Raw genomic sequence first — 19,869 nt, forward strand, 5'->3', positions numbered from 1 at the left:
TGGGTGTCCTTTGAAGGAGGGTCTTCGTAAGATAGGTCATGCGTTGTGGAGAGCTGCAAGGAAGTGAGCTATCCCTGTTGCACCCTGCGTGACCTGCTATGACCCTAGTGCCCTAACACAGGATCCGTGCCCCATAAGGGGTGGTCCCGTCCGGAACCTCACCCTGGTCTAAGGTCCCTATAAGACCCTGCCAGGGTGGTAAGGACAGGATCCGTGCCCCGCAAGGGGTGGTCCCGTCCGGAACCTCACCCTGGTCTAAGGTCCCTATAAGACCCTGCCGGGGTGGTAAGGACAGGATCCGTGCCCCGCAAGGGGTGGTCCCGTCCGGAACCTCACCCTGGTCTAAGGTCCCTATAAGACCCTGCCGGGGTGGTAAGGAGGACACCTGATATAGTGGAAATAAAACCGTGGGTACAATGAATGAGTATGTTCAGGACTGTATATTAGGGTGAGGTTCTGGATGAAGTCACCCTTGCCAGGGTGGTTTGCTCCATGGCTAGTTTTTTAAGGGCTTACTAGTTTTCACCTCTCCACAACAAATAGAGTATTGTATGGCCGAAGTAACCCTCCTTTTGCCATTTAGAAGATCCGACTGTGCATCGTGTGAAGATTTAGAACATTTGCATACCACCGGTATCTTTTAGTGAAATATAGGACGATCGCACTACCTGTACTTTCACCTGGAGAACTAGCATACCATGTCCTGTTGTGTTGGGTAAAAATCTTCTCATTTGTTGTTACTACTAAGCTTTTTATGGCATTTGCTGTTGATTTTGGGTCCTGGATTAACAATGTCAGCGACGCATATACACTTTATTTGTCTGTTTTATTTCCTTTTGTACTTTGTGGCACTTCAGTTTTTAATTCATGGGTTTTAAAGGTTACGTTTCACTATACCTGTACACCCTTATTTTTGGATATTCCTTGTATTAGCTTTCTGTACATGATGAACGTCATTTGCTGCAGCGAGACAACCCCAATATACCTTTATGCAACCTTAAATTTAATTTGGCTTGGCCAGTCCCAGCACTTTCAGTGCCCTGTTTGATCATATTGAGCGCAGGATACATGCATTCAGGTTTATGCATTGTTTGAAACAAAAAATAATTATACCTTGCTTGCCGCATACTTCCTGCCTGGGCTGCTACTCCGAGCTGTGGTTGTCAAACCTATTTATAGTCAAATTAAGAAGAAGAAAAAAAAAAAACACATAACTGGAAGCAGGAAAATGAACTTAAGAAAGAATAGAAGGAAATGTGTTTGCTGCTTAGTCAAGTCATCTACAATTTTACGGCAAAGACCTTCATACAGGCTTTTTATGTCGTCCTACTGGGAGGGAGCAGGACACTGTCCAGACCTGGCAAAATGAACAAAATCTTAATATAAAATCCAAGGAGGGTCTCGGAAAAAAAATTACGTGTGACCTGGTGCGCAGGAGGAAGAGGACTGAGCCTAGGACAAGGTCAGAAATGGTGAATCTCATGGATCTTTTTAGGTAACGTTATACATCTGCAGAGTAGAAGCCAATTCTGAGATCAGAGGTAATATCTTAAAATAAACTTGATTTTCATGCCAAGTGAATTCAAGCAAACTTGCAACATTGCCTCTGACACCTATTTATATAGCACAGTGCCAGGAACACATGGTTCACACCTCACGAGGAAGGCTGAGAATGGAACTAAATGTGTAAAGACATTTGACTTTGTTTTTGCTTATTTTGGGCATAGATTTACTTTTCTGCTGTAGTCATTTATTTATGGTAATTTAAGACAGTTGCCAGTTGCCTGTGAGATAATGTTTAATGAAATATATGTATTCTTACCTGGTGTATGCTGTAATTATTCACTAGGACAGCCAGTTCAGTGAAATATGTTCTGTTTTATTACTTTTATGCTTTCATACAGTTAGATGAAATATGAATATTTTATTTAGAGCCAGTCAGGCATTAGGGTTGTGCCCTAAGACCTACCAATACTTAGCAAGTTAATGAGCTAAAGAATAGTGGGTATCCCTGAAAAGACAAACAATCATATCACATAACACATATAAAAAACTGTATGCACTCCCCAAAAAACTAAAAAAGCAATTATGACAGAAGTTACACTGTGACATGCAATACACAATCCAACACAAATCAATAATGATACTCTGTGATGTGAAAGAGACCACTACCATTGGGTGGAAAAGTAAAGTTCTGCTTGAAACCACCACACCATTTGACTTTATTATAAGTCAGTGCAGCTATCAGGGTCACCTTCTATTTTAAGTGTCCCTCACTGTTAGCTTGTCTGTTTTTTATTGATTTTAATAGTTTGGTTGTGATGTTTTGCGTATATGGTCTAAAAAGTGACATTGTTGTATATAATTTTTTGTCTTGTGAACATAGGTTTGCATATTTGATACTGTGATATAATTGCCTTTCTGGGACCGTTCTTTCTCAGAAAGAGACCTTTGGTTCAACTATTGTCAATGATCTGAAAAAATCTTTAATTATTACATTTCACCCAACAAATGATTGTTTTGGGAGGTATCATTCATTTCCATCAGCTTTAGACTAATTGGTACCTTAGGTTTAAATATTAGAGCTCGTTCACAAGTTTTATGCCCATTCTTTACTGAATTTTGGGGTTTGTTATATGAAATATCCATTCTTTACAAAAATATAATATATAAAGGTTAGAGAAAAACAATATGAAAAAGGGTACAATATGAGTACAATGTATTGTAAATGGTAGACATGAAAACGCAGATGGATATTCAATTTGCTATAGTTATACGGTATGAATTCTAGAGATGAGATGATGCAAGGTCTGGCTGTTGATTTGTTGCCTTATGAAGGGAATGGGAAGTTCATATCCTGAGATGAGGCATTTCTTCCTGAGGGCTTGTCAATGTCAAGAGTATTAAGCACTTCCACCAACATAGGCATTTTTCAAAAAACACATGATTTGCTAACAGAAGAAATAGTAATGGCAGGTACTAGTGTTGAGCAAAGTGAAGCATCCAAAGTGGAATTCTGTCCGAAGTTTAGGAAAACTTCAATTCTAAACAAATCAGATTTTCCTCGTGCTTCGTGGTAATGAATCAGTTTTCCTAAAATGGCGGCTACACATGTTAGAAACTACAAAGTAAGTGTAGGGGAGACAAGCCTGGGAACACGATATCACTCATAATGTCATGCAGCCAGCCAATCTGCAGGTAGCCATCCCCTGTGATGTCACAGCTAGGAAAAGCCCTATAAAACCCTGATCCCACTCGTTCGCCGCCATTTTTCCGAGAGCTGAGCATATGGAGAGACATGACAAGATGCTCATGCACTAGAGACAGTGCTGCTGCAAACTCTTAGCAGAGAGTGTAGGACAATATCGGAGAGGGAGAGTGCAGAGAGGGTGTAGGGAGAGCATAGGAGACTGCTGAACTAAACAGTAAACTCACTGTACTAACTATAGGTATACATATAAAGGCAGTGTACAGCACCTCAACCAGCCCAAGTTCATAGAATAAACTGGGTAGACTATTTAAGAAACTACTCAGTTTATTATTATAGACATGATCAGGTCACTGAGACTTCTAGGCACAGAGCTAGTTAAGCTAGTAGCCTCTAGTGTTGATCGAGCACCAAAGTGCTCGGGTGCTCGGGCCCAAACACCTTGCGATGCTCGGGTGCTCTACCGAGCACCCGAGCACAATGGAAGTCAATGTGATAACCTGAGCATTAAATCAGGCACCCCTTGATCTGAAGAGGGGAGGGTGTCTGGTTCACATGAAAAGGTCAGAAATCGATGGAAACACCACAGAAATGGTTCGGGGACAGCATGAGGAGGATGTCTGGATGTATCTTGGACTCCCAGGTCACTGCTGGGAATGATGTTGTCCGAGTAGTACGCCACTTTTACAGACTGACATTAATACGCACAAAACCAAAGATAAAATTTTAGAGGAAGAATTGTTAGGAAACATTCTTTCCTGTATATTTACTTGTATATAAAGTGCAAGTGCTGCCAAAAATTACAAGGAAGAGGCACTCCGATACAACCTGTATATCACATAAAGGAGGGTCTCATTCACATTGTGGTACAATTGTTCAGGTAATGGGACTCCTACACTCATAAAGCCTATGCACTAAGTGAAAGGGCTGCCAAAAATTACAAGGAACCGGCACGCCAATACATCCTTTATTACACATAAAGGAGGGCATCATAAACCCTTGAAAAATTATGATTGATGGCCTGCTGGTGAGCTGACCCTCTAAAAAATTATATGCTAGGGCCTGTAGGTAAGCTGAGCCTGTAAAAGATTGTAGGTGAGGGTCTGCAGGTTAGCTGACCCTGTAAAAGATTGTAGGTGAGGGCCTGCAGGTGAGCTGACCCTGTAAAACATTATATGCAAGGGCCTGCTGGTGAGCTAACCCTCTAAAAAATTATATGCAAGGACCTGCAGGTGAGCTGACCCTGTAAAACATTATATGTGAGGGCCTGCAGGTGAGCTGACCCTGTAAAATATTGTAGGTAAGGGCTTGCAGGTGAGCTGACCCTGTATAAGATTGTAGGTGATGGCCTGCTGGTGAGCTGACCCTGTAAAATATTGTAAGTGAGGGCCTGCAGGTGAGCTGACCCTGTAAAACATTATATGCGAGGGCCTTCTATGCCTTCGAGGGCCTTCTATGTCTTCGTGAACAGCGTACAGAGGCGGGACAGGGGCGCGTCTGCAATTAGCGGCACCCCGATACTATTGGTTCCAGCAAGATGACGTCCGGCATAGGAGGGCATAGGGGGCGTGGTGTTCTCCTTTTCAGAGGCAGTGGAGGGCGGCCGCGCTACGGCCATCCCAGTGCCGCAGGCTATGTGCTGCATGTTATGTACCAGAGCATGTCAGCACAGTTTGTTTGTGTATGTGTGTCTGAAAGCGCTCCTGATGAATCGGTGACAGAAATAGTCACCAGAGAAACGTGTCGAGCCACTTGTAGACTGCTGTCCCTGATACATGGAGGGGAGAGCCTTTTAGTTTAACAGTAGACACAGCTAGGTAGCCTTACTTAGCCCCAGTGGGGAATACAGACTGTTGCCAGTGACCGGACTACTGATCAAGAGGGGTGGATGGAGGTTCTCACACCACAATAAGTCCATCCTCCCTAGGGTTCTGGTCACGAGTCTGCCCTATCTGGTGATTATTTATTGAACCCTGGGTTTGGCCAGCTACGTATGCTCCAGTGTAGTGGGTGCCACCCAGGTGAATGTATTTGTTTTGTTTATGTATTGAGAACTTCCACCCGTTCTTTTTTAAATTTAATAAAAGTTACTTTTTAGCGACCACCACTTATACAGTCAAATGTTATTAATTAGGTAGTCGCCTACCATTTACTATAATTATAAGTTAACCCCCTGCAGGTGAGCTGACCCTGTAAAAAATTGTAGGTGATGGGCCTGCAGGTGAGCTGACCCTGTAAAACATTATATGCGAGGGCCTGCTGGTGAGCTGACCCTCTAAAAAATTATATGCAGGGGGCCTGCAGGTTAGCTGACCCTGTAAAGCATTATATGCGAAGGCCTGCAGGTGAGCTGACCCTCTAAAAAATGATATGTGAGGGCCTGCAAGTGAGCTGACCCTGTAAAAGATTGTAAGTGATGGCCTGCAGGTGAGATGACCCTGTAAAACATTGTAGGTGATGGCCTGCTGGTGAGCTGACCCTGTAAAAAATGTAGGTAAGGGCCTGTAGTTGAGCTGACCCTGTAAAACTATATGTGAGGGCTCTGGCAGCAGGCGCAGTTTCAACGCGCCCAGGGCCACAGCCTCTGCGTGCACTATCAGCATCACGGCCACTGCCCCGTCCCTTACTGCTCACCTTCTTCACACGTGCAGTAGCATAGGATTTGAAAGTGTATACGCAAACAAATTTAAAAAGGTATTTGGGATGTGGAGACATCACACAGGAGATATCCCGCAGATAATGTCAATGCTGTCACCAGCAGCTAAAAAAAAATTACAGGGAATGTCACAGATATTTGGGATGAGGAAACGTTATACAGGAGAGGTACCACCAGAAATGTCACTGTCCGCAGCTTCTACGAAAAAAATACACAGATAAATGTTTTCAGCGCACACGTTACACTGCAGATGTGGAACTGGTAATGTCACTGTCAGAAGCAGACACTGTCTATTGTAAAAGTACACTGTATGTCACAGAAAGTTTTTGGATGCGCACACTTTACACTGGAGATGTGGCGCAGCTAATGTCACTGTCAGAAACGGACACTGTCTATTGAAAAAGTACACTGTATGTCACAGATAAAATTCTTTGGCCCAGGCATGCTCGATCAACACTAGTAGCCTTCTTTTCCCAGGGACCTGTCTTCTCAAAGTCGATGCAGGGCCCCCATAATCAGTAATCTTATAGAGTCTTGCTGCTGTGTGACCAGGTAATATTTTAATGTATCCATACAGTTGTCCCTCAAAATAAACTTTATTGGTGGGCCCTAGGTACCCCAGTCCAACATTGATCATGTACATAAGTGTGCAGTGCACCAATATTCATAGCTAATCCGTTCTTTTAGCGATACAGTTGTTATATACTATGGCCAACAGAGAGTTGCCTGGCAGCAACAGGCCAGAGCTGCCAGTGTCATCCAGCGGTTTTGTTTGGACCAACATTCTAGCTGTACTGGAATGGTTAACTCAGTCCTCACAATTATCTTAAGTTACAACAGATACACACAGCCATGAATCGGAGGGTTCATCTGACACCATGTTGCCATGGCCCAAAAACTGCTACTATGTCCTCACCTGTCCTGAACCTACCTCTTGCATTTGCTGCTCTGTCTGTTAGCCAAGTAATAGCCATCGTCTCTGCTCCGCTTTACAGTGACAATGACCTTTTTGAGAGCAGTCAGTTACAGGCCAGCACAGACTTGGAGGAGAGTTCTGCTGCAGACTCCCTTAGGCATGCAACTACCGATGATGACAGTTAGGTGGGAGCACATGTTGTGCGAGGTCAGGGACGTGCGGAAGAGACAGGTAAGGGCAGGGGCGGATTTCCCAGTGGGTCAATGCTCCGGGTGCTCCCTGAGCCCTCTTCAAGGCCAGCCAGTGGAAGATTTTTGGGATGTATTTTATGCTGCTAGTGGCAGTATTTTGTCATGGACTGTGGTATCTGGCTCTTTTTTGGAATGGTATGTGCCAGAATATGTTTTTTCCTCTCCCTGCCTTCCGTCAATTTAGACCCGACTACAGAATGGGGCCACTTTTAGTAATTTTACAGAGCTACTTTAAGTTCCCAGTCCGCCCCTGGGTGAGGGTGACACAAGTGGCTTGCAAACATATGTAGATGATGATGTAGCCAATCGCACCTGGGAATCGGGTGAAGAGGGGGCATTGTCATCATCAGGGGGCAAGGCTGGTAGTGTACTCGGGAGACTACCTGTGAGGTACACGCTGGCAGTGCATGGGTTCATAAAAGCAGCGGCATGCAGGCATCACACAGAGGTAGAGGGAAAATGCGATACTCGCCAGTGTGGGAATATTTCAGACAGTCACTGGGGGACGTTAGTGTGGTGGTACGCAGGATGTGTGGGAAGAAGGTCAGGTATGGTCAGGGTGCGTATTTCACATGATGGCCCTGCGTCAACACAATGAGCGTCACATAATGTAGCATGGGACAACCATGCCACTCATTTAGTCTTACAGCCTGATACAGCAATAGCTACATTTCCCACCAGTCTGCACCCCCTCTCCATCAGTAAGGGCCTGTCAATGTCAGCAGAAGGAAGATGATATTCCTTCTCATCGACTTCAATGTTGTCTATTGCTCCTGATGCTCCTCCTCCTCATCACTTGTTTCGACACACAAGGTGATTGCAAAAAGCCTACAGCATGCGTGCAATCATCCAGTGGCCCAGAAGCTCAACATGCACCTGGCCAAGTTGCTGGTACTATAGTCCCTCTTTTTCCAAGGAGTTTCCCAAGACGTTGTACCATCCCTGCACATGTACCTTGAGCAGAAGGTGGGCCAGTCCTTTGGCCTCTCAGTGTCTGGTAGAGTTCACACCAGCGCTGAGCTGACATATGGAGTTGTAACTATGGTAAAGGAAAATATATGTCTTTCACAGCCCACTGGATAAATGTCATTCTAGCACACCAGCAACTTGGCCACGTGATAGCAATATTGCCTCCGCGTTGTAATCGTGGAATTTCTGTGCCAATGTAATCACAGCACAGTAATCCCTATCAGCACAGAAAAACAGACAACAACTTTTCTTTTTCAAAGACGAAAGACAAAGACACTAATCACTATCAAAGCACAGTAATTCCTATCACACTACCTAACACCCTGCACTGGATTCTATCAGCTATACTATATCCAGGGGCGTACCACCAATATAGGCAGACCACGCAGCTGTTATGGGGCCTATGGCACGGGGGGCCTGGAGCGGACCACCCCCTATGTCTCCAGACTCAGACAGCTTATAGTTATGTTATCTGATCTCTACTAGCGTACTACTAGTTATTGGCAGGAATTGAGGGGCCCTCCCACTTGTCTTCCGTTCCGGGCCCTGCTTCCCCTATGTTCAGGGCCCCTCTCCCCCCATTGCACAGCAATCACCGATGTCTGACCAGTAACATCCAGGGTCCATGCAGCATAGCGCTCACTCTTCTGTCTGCTGGGCACTGCACTGGCCAATCAGCATTTAGCAGTGCAAAGCTCCTGCTGCTAATTGGCCAGTGTATCGCTCGCAGCAGGAGCAGCGCAGTAGGCTCAGCAGACAGAACTGTGCGGGTGCGGCTGCTCGCCTGCCTCATTAGCGACCCACCGAACAAGGAACAGTCACTGAATACAGCCCCAGCATCACTGCTGCCAGCCCAGCAACAGCCACCCACAATCCAAGCAGTAAGTTAAAAAAAGTTCATGAGGGGATTCATAAAGGACCCCCTCCCCATGAACTCTGCTTGCTAATGAATTGCTCATATAGAGGACAGTATGTGTCCAGCAGCCCATCCCCACTCAGTTACCGTGACGTGTGTATGGGGGCCAGGGTATGTATTTATGCATACTAAGCGACAAAAATGCCCGGGCACCGCATAAAGGTAATACTTACCCTGTTCACCAGCACCCCGCTCCCCAGCATGCCCGCCGCTACATCTCCCCGTCACACGTATGAAAACATTCGGTGATGTGGGGGAAGTCAATAGCAGGCAGTGATGGGAAGTACCTCCCTTGCATCGCGGGTGATGCTAGGGAGGCTCATTCCTGTAATGGTCTTCTATTAGCTGCACTACACCCCAACCGCCCCCCATTACCGGATCCGCGTGACAGGTGGATGCAGCGGCAGTCATGAGGGCATCAGGAGAGACGCGGGTGCCTGGGAGCGTGGTAAGTATTACACTGACTGTCTCCCACTAACTATCTGTATTATATATATGAATTAAGTAACTATCTAATGTAATTGAATAAGGATCCAGACGACTCAGCAAAGCACAGAGCATAGCAATGACACTGCTGTCTCTTGCTCAGAACTGCAAAAAACAGCAGAAAATGGCTGCTGGGGAGTCTCCTATATAGTAAGGGGTACATAGGAAACTTTCCTATTGGTTGCTAGGGATGTTGCGTTTTATTTAACCTACACTTCAATGGAGGACGGATCTCATTGAATTGACATCCGTTTGCTCCTACTCCGTCTGAAATTAGTTCTGGTTTTAGGCAGATTGGTCTGGGTATAGCTGATTTATGACAAAATAATTTGTAACAAATCAAATTTCTTGTCGATCTTCGACGAAGCTACCAAATTGAATTTGTTCAAAACTTCTCTCATCTCTAGCATCTACCATGGCAATATAAAAATGGCTGGATCTGATGACAAATGGGTTATAGGTAATTTGGCATATAAAATATTAAATAATGTACAATTGATCTAGGCAGATTGCCCGTCTATTCTGAAGATAAGTTGGTAACAGATCAGGGGATCCTCTACATCTAAGCTAGGTTGACATTGATGTGTAATTATTCAGCATGAGTACCTATGAGTAGATAATTCCAGGAGAATGTGGGTAACAGAGATAGGGCTCAGCTATGGTTAGCAAAACCTGTTGTTACTTCATTTTTTAGATACCTCAAAAAAAAGGAAAACAAATCCTAGATAAAGAAATTCTACAGAAAGTCTCATTTTTCCTCTTGTTTCCTCTCCTAAGATCCAACTTGATTTAAGAGTAGCCACAAAGAGTGACACTCTGGAGGAACCAGCAAGTCTATGAACTGAGAGCACATTGATTTGATTACACACTGTGTAATAGAACTGCAGGGAAGGTAACATTTACGGCTGATTGCTGGTGGTTCCTTCAGTGGTACAACCTGTGATCAGCTTATTATTAGGAAAGCCCTCTAACAAAAAGTGGACAACCCCTTTAACCTTAGTTTATGTGCCAGGAATTGTGGATGAGTGGGTGCTTTAACACAAGGCACACTGTTAATTTATCTCTACTCTTATGAATCTAAAGATGATTGACTACTGAGTTATGAAGATAGCTAGATAATGACTGGTGGTGTGAGTCAAACTTTTTGAGATTTAAATGATAAATATGAGAAGTAAAATAAAATCTATATGCTGCATTTAGTTTTTTTTACAGTTTCTATTGGTTTAAGGTCTGTCGTGTGTTCACTGCCAGTGTATTAGAAGCCTGGATTTCCTGTCTGCTCTAATCCACTTCCTGTGTTCTACTTCCTCATCGTAACTTCTCAGCTGGATAACAACAGTCAAATGCAAATTTAGCATCCTCTGAGCCGCAGGAAAAAAGATATCCTTAAATATCCCAAAGTCAAAAGTCATTAGCATGTGCTTCAAATGTCCAAAGAATACAAATAATATGTCACCACAGAGTTAATATTGCAACATTAAAGTGGTTGGGTGGATTAGAAAAATGTTTGTCAAAAACTGTATTATGGAATATTCAATTTGGGGGGATGTCACCATTCAGGAACCTCATCTAATGGCCACAACAGAGAATAGCTATGTATGGAGGACTCGGCAGGTCCATACATTAGGCAGGCATCCCATGGATTTATTGTACATAGAAACTGTATAATGCTTTTGCTCTGCAGTGGTGCTGCACCGAAATAGCATGTTTCCAGGTTTCCCCACTTATTACAACTGATAGTTGGAGGTCTCAGCAGTAAGACAATATGTCTTTAGTCTATTGTTGGGTGTCCATTATGTCCAAACTGGACAACCCCAATGAAAGAGGCAGATGTGAAGCTAACCATTTCAGGACCGAGCCATTTTTCTTTTTTTCCGTTCACACAGCCGTATGAGGGCTTGTTTTTTTGTGTGACAAGTTCTACTTTCTAATGGCACCATTTAATATTGCATCCAATGGAGTGGGAAGCTGGAAAAAATGACAAATTCCGCCACAATTTTAAGGGTTTAGTTTTTATGGCATTTCTTCTGTAGTAAAACTTACTGGTTTATTTTATCTTTTGCATTTGCTTCTTTTAAAGGGAACCTGTCATCAACTTTATGCTGACCTCACTGAGGGCTGATTTCAGTGGTGTGTCACTCATGAGCTAAAAAGTAAGTAATTGCCGAGAACCAACATCACAAACATTGCAGACTAGGCCTGAAAAAGAGTCACGGCCACCTGAGAAGAGTCATGGTTATTCATGAATTCGTGCTCTCCCTGCCCACCTGCTGATGACTGGTAGTCTTCTACCTAGTTTTCTCTCTTTCTCTCTAGGAGAGAACTGCCAATCATCAGCAGATGGGCGAGGAGAGCAGGAGATTATGAATAATCATGAATCTTATCAGGTAGATTTGACTCTTTTCAAGGCCTGGGCTCCAATGATTATGATGCTGGTTCTCGGCAACCACTGACTTTTAGCTCATGAGTGACACCGCGGAAATCAGCATTTCTGTCACTAATTTATACTGCCCTCAGTGAGGTTAGCATAAAGTTGATTACAGGTTCCCTTTAAAGGGATACATATATAATTACATATTAATAACCTATATGTGAACATTGTAGGCCATTTTTAATTAAAATAAAAATTACAGATGATTTTCTGGATATAATGTTTTTGAAGTCACTCTAAATATTCAGCTTCCTGACATGGCTCTTGAACTTCCTATTTGCTTCAACTTTTAGCACGGCAATCTCACTTAACTATTTCAGTCATACCACCATTGCGGCATCAGAGCAGATCATATCGCATTACTCTAATCAATGCAACGCTCTTTAGTGGACTAGGTCTATTCAGAGAACAATAGAGCTGTCATATATTCTCCATCTACTATATGAGTATTACCTTTCTGGTAACACCTTCCCCTCACAGCAACAGTAAATGGATTACCTATTTATATAGAAGGCCATTTCTGTAGACTGCTACAGAAGGATAATATTTAGAACTTAAAGTTCAGTGTGATTCTACTGCAGGAAGAGCAGGATAAAACCAGAAAACCAGCCATAAATTCTAAACAAAATGGTTTTCTATGAATATTTTTTAAAATACCCCTTTCTGATGGAAGTGTCTCTTTGGCTGACCCGTTGCATGTGCCCTTGTCAGCTGATGGCATCTGTGTTGGTTCAATGTTCATATATGAGAAAAATGTTAACATATGCAAATGAGTCGCTAGGAGCAGAGGGGGCGTTGCCATTACTCCTAAAAGCTCTACTCTCTCTACCACAGCCATGCCCTCTCCGCTTTGATTGACAGGGCCAGGCAGTGTAAACCTGACCATGCCTGGCCCTCACTTCTGCTTCAATCAGGCACAGGTGCAGTACAGGAAGGATGCTTGCCGGCGGTTCTCTTTAGTACTTCGACCCTCTTTCCAGTAACATACAGGATACTGAAGCACATGGCGCAAGGAGAGAGTCTTTAGGAGATGTCAGGGTCAGGCATGATCACGTTTTCACCGCCTGGCCCTGTCAATCAAAGTGCAGAGGGTCCAGCAGTTACAGAGAGAGAGCAAAGTCTCTAGGAGTAATAGCAACGCCCCCATTGCTCTAAGTGGCTAATTTGCATATATTAAAACTTCATTTTGTTTTGCAATGCAGGCACATAGGAACATGGGACCAACACAGATGACTTCAGCTGCCAAGAGCACATGTAACAGGTCAGACAGTTTCATAGGTACAAATCTGCTGACAGATGCCCTTTAAAAGCTTTGTATCATCCTGGGATGCTGTGGTGCGCTGTTTATTTTCCCTTTTGCAGCTGCTACATGACAAATGCAGTATTACAGTATTAGATGTAGCCAAGTCAATGGGCTATTGGGCATCCACTTAATATATGGACATCCCACTTGAGAACTGCTTGTTTGCAGCTCTCTGGAACACAATGGACCCAAACCCCTCCCCGATGATGTCCATATCCTCATATAAGGTGTAAAGCCTGTATTACATGCTCGTTAGCGATTGCTCGTTACCGATTCCCTGGTGAACGAGCAAGCACTCTTTCTTTGGGCAATCCAAATTTTTTGACATGTTTAAAAAAAAATCGTTTTCAGGCGCCATACCGTGGTGTCTAATCATGATCTGGCATCGGCAAACTTCTATACAGCATGGGGGCGTGCGATGGCATAGCGATCGTTCCTCCCTATGCTGCGGAGGAGATCCATGCAGGTAATAGCAACGGTCTAGCGAGCAGGTGATTGCTGGGAGGGAACGCTTCCTTCCCGACAGTCATCTGCCACATTGGGCTGTGTAATACGGCCTTAAGAACTTTCAGGTCATCAAGTGCAGTCTCAACAAGGTGTGGAAAATACAGATGTAAATACTATATACCCCATATGTGCGATGTTGTAAGACTGACTTGTAATGTAGCTTTTATTTATTTTTGATGTGGCTTTAATCAGATTCTTTCTTTAAGTCACAAGGCAGTTCTAACATCAGTAAATCTTTTTTTAACACAACTTTAAAGAACTAGACTGAGAAGTGTAAATTTAGAATAAAAGTGATATCGAGGGTGGCATTTTACATTTAATTAAACAATTAGATTTGCTTCTAGTTACATTTCATGTGATAAACCTCCTCCTGATTCAGTAACTGCATTCAATTAAAAATAATGAGTCCTGACATTAAAACACTCTCCAACCAAAGAGACTTTAACACATTTTTGATATCAGTGAAGATAATGTCTCCACAATTCAAACAAGTCTTAAAACCAAGAAAATGATGGCCAGAAATGGAAAGAAATCTATTAGATAAAGTATAAACAACTGAACAAAATCATAAAGGACCCAGTAGGCATATGTCAGACGCAGATGGTGGTGCAACGGTTAGTTGCGCCGCAATCTGTTACTTCTCCCCACTCATACCAGGTGTAAGAAAGTGGGCGTGACGCGGGGGTGGGGGGGATTGGACGGGCCGGCAGGCCTGTTTCATTCATTTCATACATCTTACACGTAGGAAATGGTCTAAATTGTAAGACAGCTAGGAAGCTGTCTTACATTCAGACAGGCGGTGGATGCGCCAAAGTTATGGAGAGGCCTGTGTCTCTTCACAAGTTCAGCGGATCCACTGCCAGCTATGGGGATTTATTAAGACCGGCATCTAAAACGCTGGTCTTAATAAATGACACCCTATATGTGTTATACCTCTTCTTATATAGGACCTGTAACCTCTCCTGACATGTCTTTTTAGTAACTACTTGTATTCCCTAGGTAATAAAAATTCTGGAAAACTTTTTCTCATGACTCTATGTTGTGACATTCCTTTATTATTCCTGCTAGAAGTTACAAATAATTTGCAATAAAGGTCCAAATGAGTGTTACCGGTTGGGGAAGGGAAGGGGGGTCCTAGAGAGTCTAATTGAATAGTGTCAGCCTGTGCATAGGCACTCTCAACTCAAAACACCCACCTACCCCTTCATTGCAAACCACTAGTAATTAATTCATAACTTCTAGCAGGAATAATAAAGGCATATCACAGAGAAATAGTAATAGATACTCCAGAATTAATAATCAGGGGCAGACTTAAAGTGGCCCTGGAAAAAAACTAAAAGTGGCCACATGTTGTAGGCAGCTCCAAATAGACAGAAGACAGGGCCAACACAAAAAGGTAGGGACTGAAATACCATAGGGCAGCACAATACACTACCTCAACAGAGCCAAATACCACCGTACTGAGTTCAGGAGGGCAGCTGCGGTGACTGGCCTAATAAATGCGGAGAGCATCCAATCATTATGTACCGGGCTGGCAGCCGTGAGGAGAGATGGGCATTGGCCCACCGGGAAATTTCCCTGTAGGGTCTGTGGCCAATCTGTCCCTGTTGATAATACAAGGGGGGTGAAAGCAGCTGCTACAACAGACATCTCAGGAGAGATTACAGGTCGTATTTAAAGGGGCATTCCTATATATGTATATATATATATATATATATATATATATACACACACTCACCTAAAGAATTATTAGGAACACCTGTTCAATTTCTTATTAATGCGATTATCTAGTCAACCAATCACATGGCAGTTGCTTCAATGCATGTAGGGTTGTGGTCCTGGTCAAGACAATCTCCTGAACTCCAAACTGAATGTCAGAATGGGAAAGAAAGATGGGCTACAACAGCAGAAGACCCCACCGGGTACCGCTCATCTCCACTACAAATAGGAAAAAGAGGCTACAATTTGCACGAGCTCACCAAAATTGGACTGTGGAAGACTTGAAAAATGTTGCCAGGTGAGATGAGTCTCGATTTCTGTTGAGACATTTAAATGGTAGAGTCCGAATTTGGCGTAAACAGAATGAGAACATGTATCCATCATGCCTTGTTACCACTGTGCAGGCTGGTGGTGGTGGTGTAATGGTGTGGGGGATGTTTTCTGGGCACACTTTAGGCCCCTTAGTGCCAATCGGCCATCGTTTAAATGCGACGGGCTACGTGAACATTGTTTCTGACCATGTCCATCCCTTCATGACCGCCATGTACCCATCCTCTGATGGCTACTTCCAGCAGGATAATGCACCATGTCACAAAGCTCGAATCATTTCAAATAGTTTCTTGAACATGACAATGAGTTCACTGTACTAAAATGGCCCCCACAGTCACCAGATCTCAACCCAATAGAGCATCTTTGGGATGTGGTGGAACGGGAGCTTTGTGCCCTGGATGTGCATCCCTCAAATCTCCATCAACTGCAAGATGCTATCCTATCAATATGGGCCAACATTTCTAAAGAATGCTATCAGCACCTTGTTGAATCAATGCCACGTAGAAATAAGGCAGTTATGAAGGCAAAAGGGGGTCCAACACCGTATTAGTATGGTGTTCCTAATAATTCTTTATGTGAGTGTATATATATATATATATATACAGTACAGACCAAAAGTTTGGACACACCTTCTCATTCAAAGAGTTTTCTTTATTTTCATGACTATGAAAATTGTAGATTCACACTGAAGGCATCAAAACTATGAATTAACACATGTGGAATTATATACATAACAAAAAAGCGTGAAACAACTGAAAATATGTCATATTCTAGGTTCTTCAAAGTAGCCACCTTTTGCTTTGATTACTGCTTTGCACACTCTTGATGAGCTTCAAGAGGTAGTCACCTGAAATGGTCTTCCTTCACTCTGCGGTCCAGCTCACCCCAAACCATCTCGATTGGGTTCAGGTCTGGTGACTGTGGAGGCCAGGTCATCTGGCGCAGCACCCCATCACTCTCCTTCATGGTCAAGTAGCTCTTACACAGCCTGGAGGTGTGTTTGGGGTCATTGTCCTGTTGAAAAATAATTGATGGTCCAACTAAACGCAAACCGGATGGAATAGCATGCTGCTGCAAGATGCTGTGGTAGCCATGCTGGTTCAGAATGCCTTCAATTTTGAATAAATCCCCAACAGTGTCACCAGCAAAGCACCCCCACACCATCACACCTCCTCCTCCATGCTTCACGGTGGGAACCAGGCATGTAGAGTCCATCCGTTCACCTTTTCTGCGTCGCACAAAGACACGGTGGTTGGAACCAAAGATCTCAAATTTGGACTCATCAGACCAAAGCACAGATTTCCACTGGTCTAATGTCCATTCCTTGTGTTCTTTAGCCCAAACAAGTCTCTTTTGCTTGTTGCCTGTCCTTAGCAGTGGTTTCCTAGCAGATATTCTACCATGAAGGCCTGATTCAGACAGTCTCATCTTAACAGTTGTTCTAGAGATGTGTCTGCTGCTAGAACTCTGAGTGGCATTGACCTGGTCTCTAATCTAAGCTGCTGTTAACCTGCGATTTCTGAGGCTGGTGACTCGGATGAACTTATCCTCCGCAGCAGAGGTGACTCTTGGTCTTCCTTTCCTGGGGCATTCCGCATGTGAGCCAGTTTCTTTATAGCGCTTGATGGTTTTTGTGACTGCACTTGGGGACAATTTTTCGCACTGACTGACCTTCATTTCTTAAAGTAATGATGGCCACTTGTTTTTCTTTACTTAGCTGCTTTTTTCTTGCCATAATACAAATTCTAACAGTCTATTCAGTAGGACTATCAGCTGTGTATCCACCTGACTTCTCCACAACGCAACTGATGGTCCCAATCCCATTTATAAGGCAAGAAATCCCACTTATTAAACCTGACAGGGCACACCTGTGAAGTGAAAACCATTTCAGGTGACTACCTCTTGAAGCTCATCAAGAGACTGCCAAGAGTATGCAAAGCAGTAATCAAAGCAAAAGGTGGCTACTTTGAAGAACCTAGAATATGACATATTTTCAGTTGTTTCACACTTTTTTGTTATGTATATAATTCCACATGTGTTAATTCATAGTTTTGATGCCTTCAGTGTGAATCTACAATTTTCATAGTCATGAAAATAAAGAAAACTCTTTGAATGAGAAGGTGTGTCCAAACTTTTGGTTTGTACTGTATATACAGTATATATATTGCTAATTTATGCTACATGTGTAGTTACCTAGGGGGTGCTGAGGTAGCAGTTGAGGTAGTCCCTGGTGTCTAAGAGTACCTACTCCTGCTTACCAAATAGTCTCTATTACTCTATATACTAATATTCATAACAATTCCTATTGCCCTAAACAGATATATGTGTCTCCATGGTAACAGACTACAAACACATCATGTGTAGTCTGATCCAGAAGTCATCCTTCATTGTTTCATTATCAACATTTGATACATTAGACTACACAGCCTTGTTTGTAGCCTGTAAAAATAGAGGCACACAAGTCTGCATAGGAGCTGTACACCCAAAACAGTAGAGTGTTTTAAATCAATACGTTTTTCAAAGCAGTTTATTTAATTGTTTATTTTACATGCACTGAAGCAATAAAATGATGAAAGAGTACAAAATATTTTGATATCTCATATGCTGTGTTTTCTCTGGGAATTGTGCACATGGGGATCTGACTGCTCAGTAATATGTTACTGATTAAATGTAATGGAAAGTAAGCTTCTTTTTTCACATACTTTCTTGTCATACTACTTTATGTCATGTGCTATAGATGTGAAGTCTATATTTAAATCTGAATGCTATAAATATTGGCAATAAGTATGTCTTGTGCTATTTACACAACTACGTGAATGTATGTGCAGCAAAGGTCATACTGTATAAATCAAAACTATGACAATTTCATGCCGTAGCACCTACAAAAGACGGATAAAAATCACAGTAATAGGCATACAGATTATACTATACAAGTTTGCCACCTTTTTTTAATTTAATGCGTAATCAAAACAAATTTTACAGATTTTAAATGTAAAGCTACAATGAAGACCAAGCGGTTGCAGACTATTAACAAACACTGTAGTATGATTCTCTTTTTGCTAATGTACGTAAGTTTGTTGCAAGTAAGTTTCCACGTAAATATTGAAAGGGGTTGTCCTACGAAAAATATTCAGCATTTTTCAAACCTCACCTGGATCTGAATACTTTTGTAATTGCATGTAATTAAAAATGTAGTATAGCCAGTTAGTTATTCACTAAAACCTATCTGTATAGCGCCACCTGCTGTTTGCTCTTGTTCTAATTTCTCTGTCCTGCTCACTGAGATGGAAGCACATGTTCACTTCCATCCTTCAAATGCCACCAGCTGCAGCAGAAAGGACACAACCCTTGAGAAAGTGCACAACGTCTCATCCGCCAGCTTCAAATAAATTTAGCGAAGTAATTGGAGCATTGAACACGGTTAAGTGCTGTGGGATGGCAAGGGAGTGATGTCTCCCTGCCCCATCTTTCCCTCTTCTAGGCTATCAGATCCTGGCAAAGACAGAGCGATGACGTAATCTTTATAAAGTCACCTGAGACAGGCAGCGTACAGCTCAGGAGACAAGCCAGAAGAGTCCTGCATCGCTGCCAGCTGCATGAGAGTATATATTTGAGTTTATTGTTTTTTATTTGGCACCATGCTGTTGGGCTACCATGGGGGGTTGGAGAACTATGGCGGCATCTACTGGGGACACTAAATTGGGGATTTTTGTTGTGGCACACATAAGAGGCTTGTTCTTGTATTGGCACACAGTATGGGTTGACTCTACTGGGGGCACTAAGAGGGAACTTTTTTCATACTGGCACTCATTATAAAGGGGCATTTTTTGCACTGGCACACATTAGTGGGTATTTTTTGTGCTTATGCACATTATTAGGGAGTATTTTTTGTACTAGCGCACACTATAAAGGGGTATTTTATGTACTGGTGCACGCTATAAAGGGGTATTTTTAGTTCCCTAAAACAGCTGTCTGCAGATGAGATACTGGCTTGACTATAATCCAAAGTTATGTTTCCAGGCCTGTTTCTGAAGGTTGACATGTAGGATAGCTACACTGTACGTTCCAACCTGGCACCATAAGCACCGTTTTCTGTTCAGTTATCTACTGCATCTATAGGGATCTGCATCTATAAGTACCAACCATTTAACCAGATGTGATTACTGGTATGAAATAC

The 19,869-nt window shown here is 42.9% G+C and overlaps 1 protein-coding gene across 1 annotated transcript in view; it reads left to right on the plus strand.

Annotated features, from left to right (window-relative positions):
* Nucleotides 1-1,395: 1,395 nt before the first annotated feature.
* RASGRP3 (RAS guanyl releasing protein 3) overlaps nt 1,396-19,869 on the plus strand; it is a 159,576-nt gene continuing 141,102 nt past the window's right edge. Inside the window, exon 1 of the mRNA XM_044291472.1 lies at nt 1,396-1,462. The gene's annotated coding sequence lies outside the window, so the exon portion shown is untranslated. The remainder of the gene's footprint in view (nt 1,463-19,869) is intronic.

Source organism: Bufo gargarizans, chromosome 4, assembly GCF_014858855.1.
Source record: "Bufo gargarizans isolate SCDJY-AF-19 chromosome 4, ASM1485885v1, whole genome shotgun sequence".
Lineage (NCBI taxonomy): Eukaryota > Metazoa > Chordata > Amphibia > Anura > Bufonidae > Bufo > Bufo gargarizans.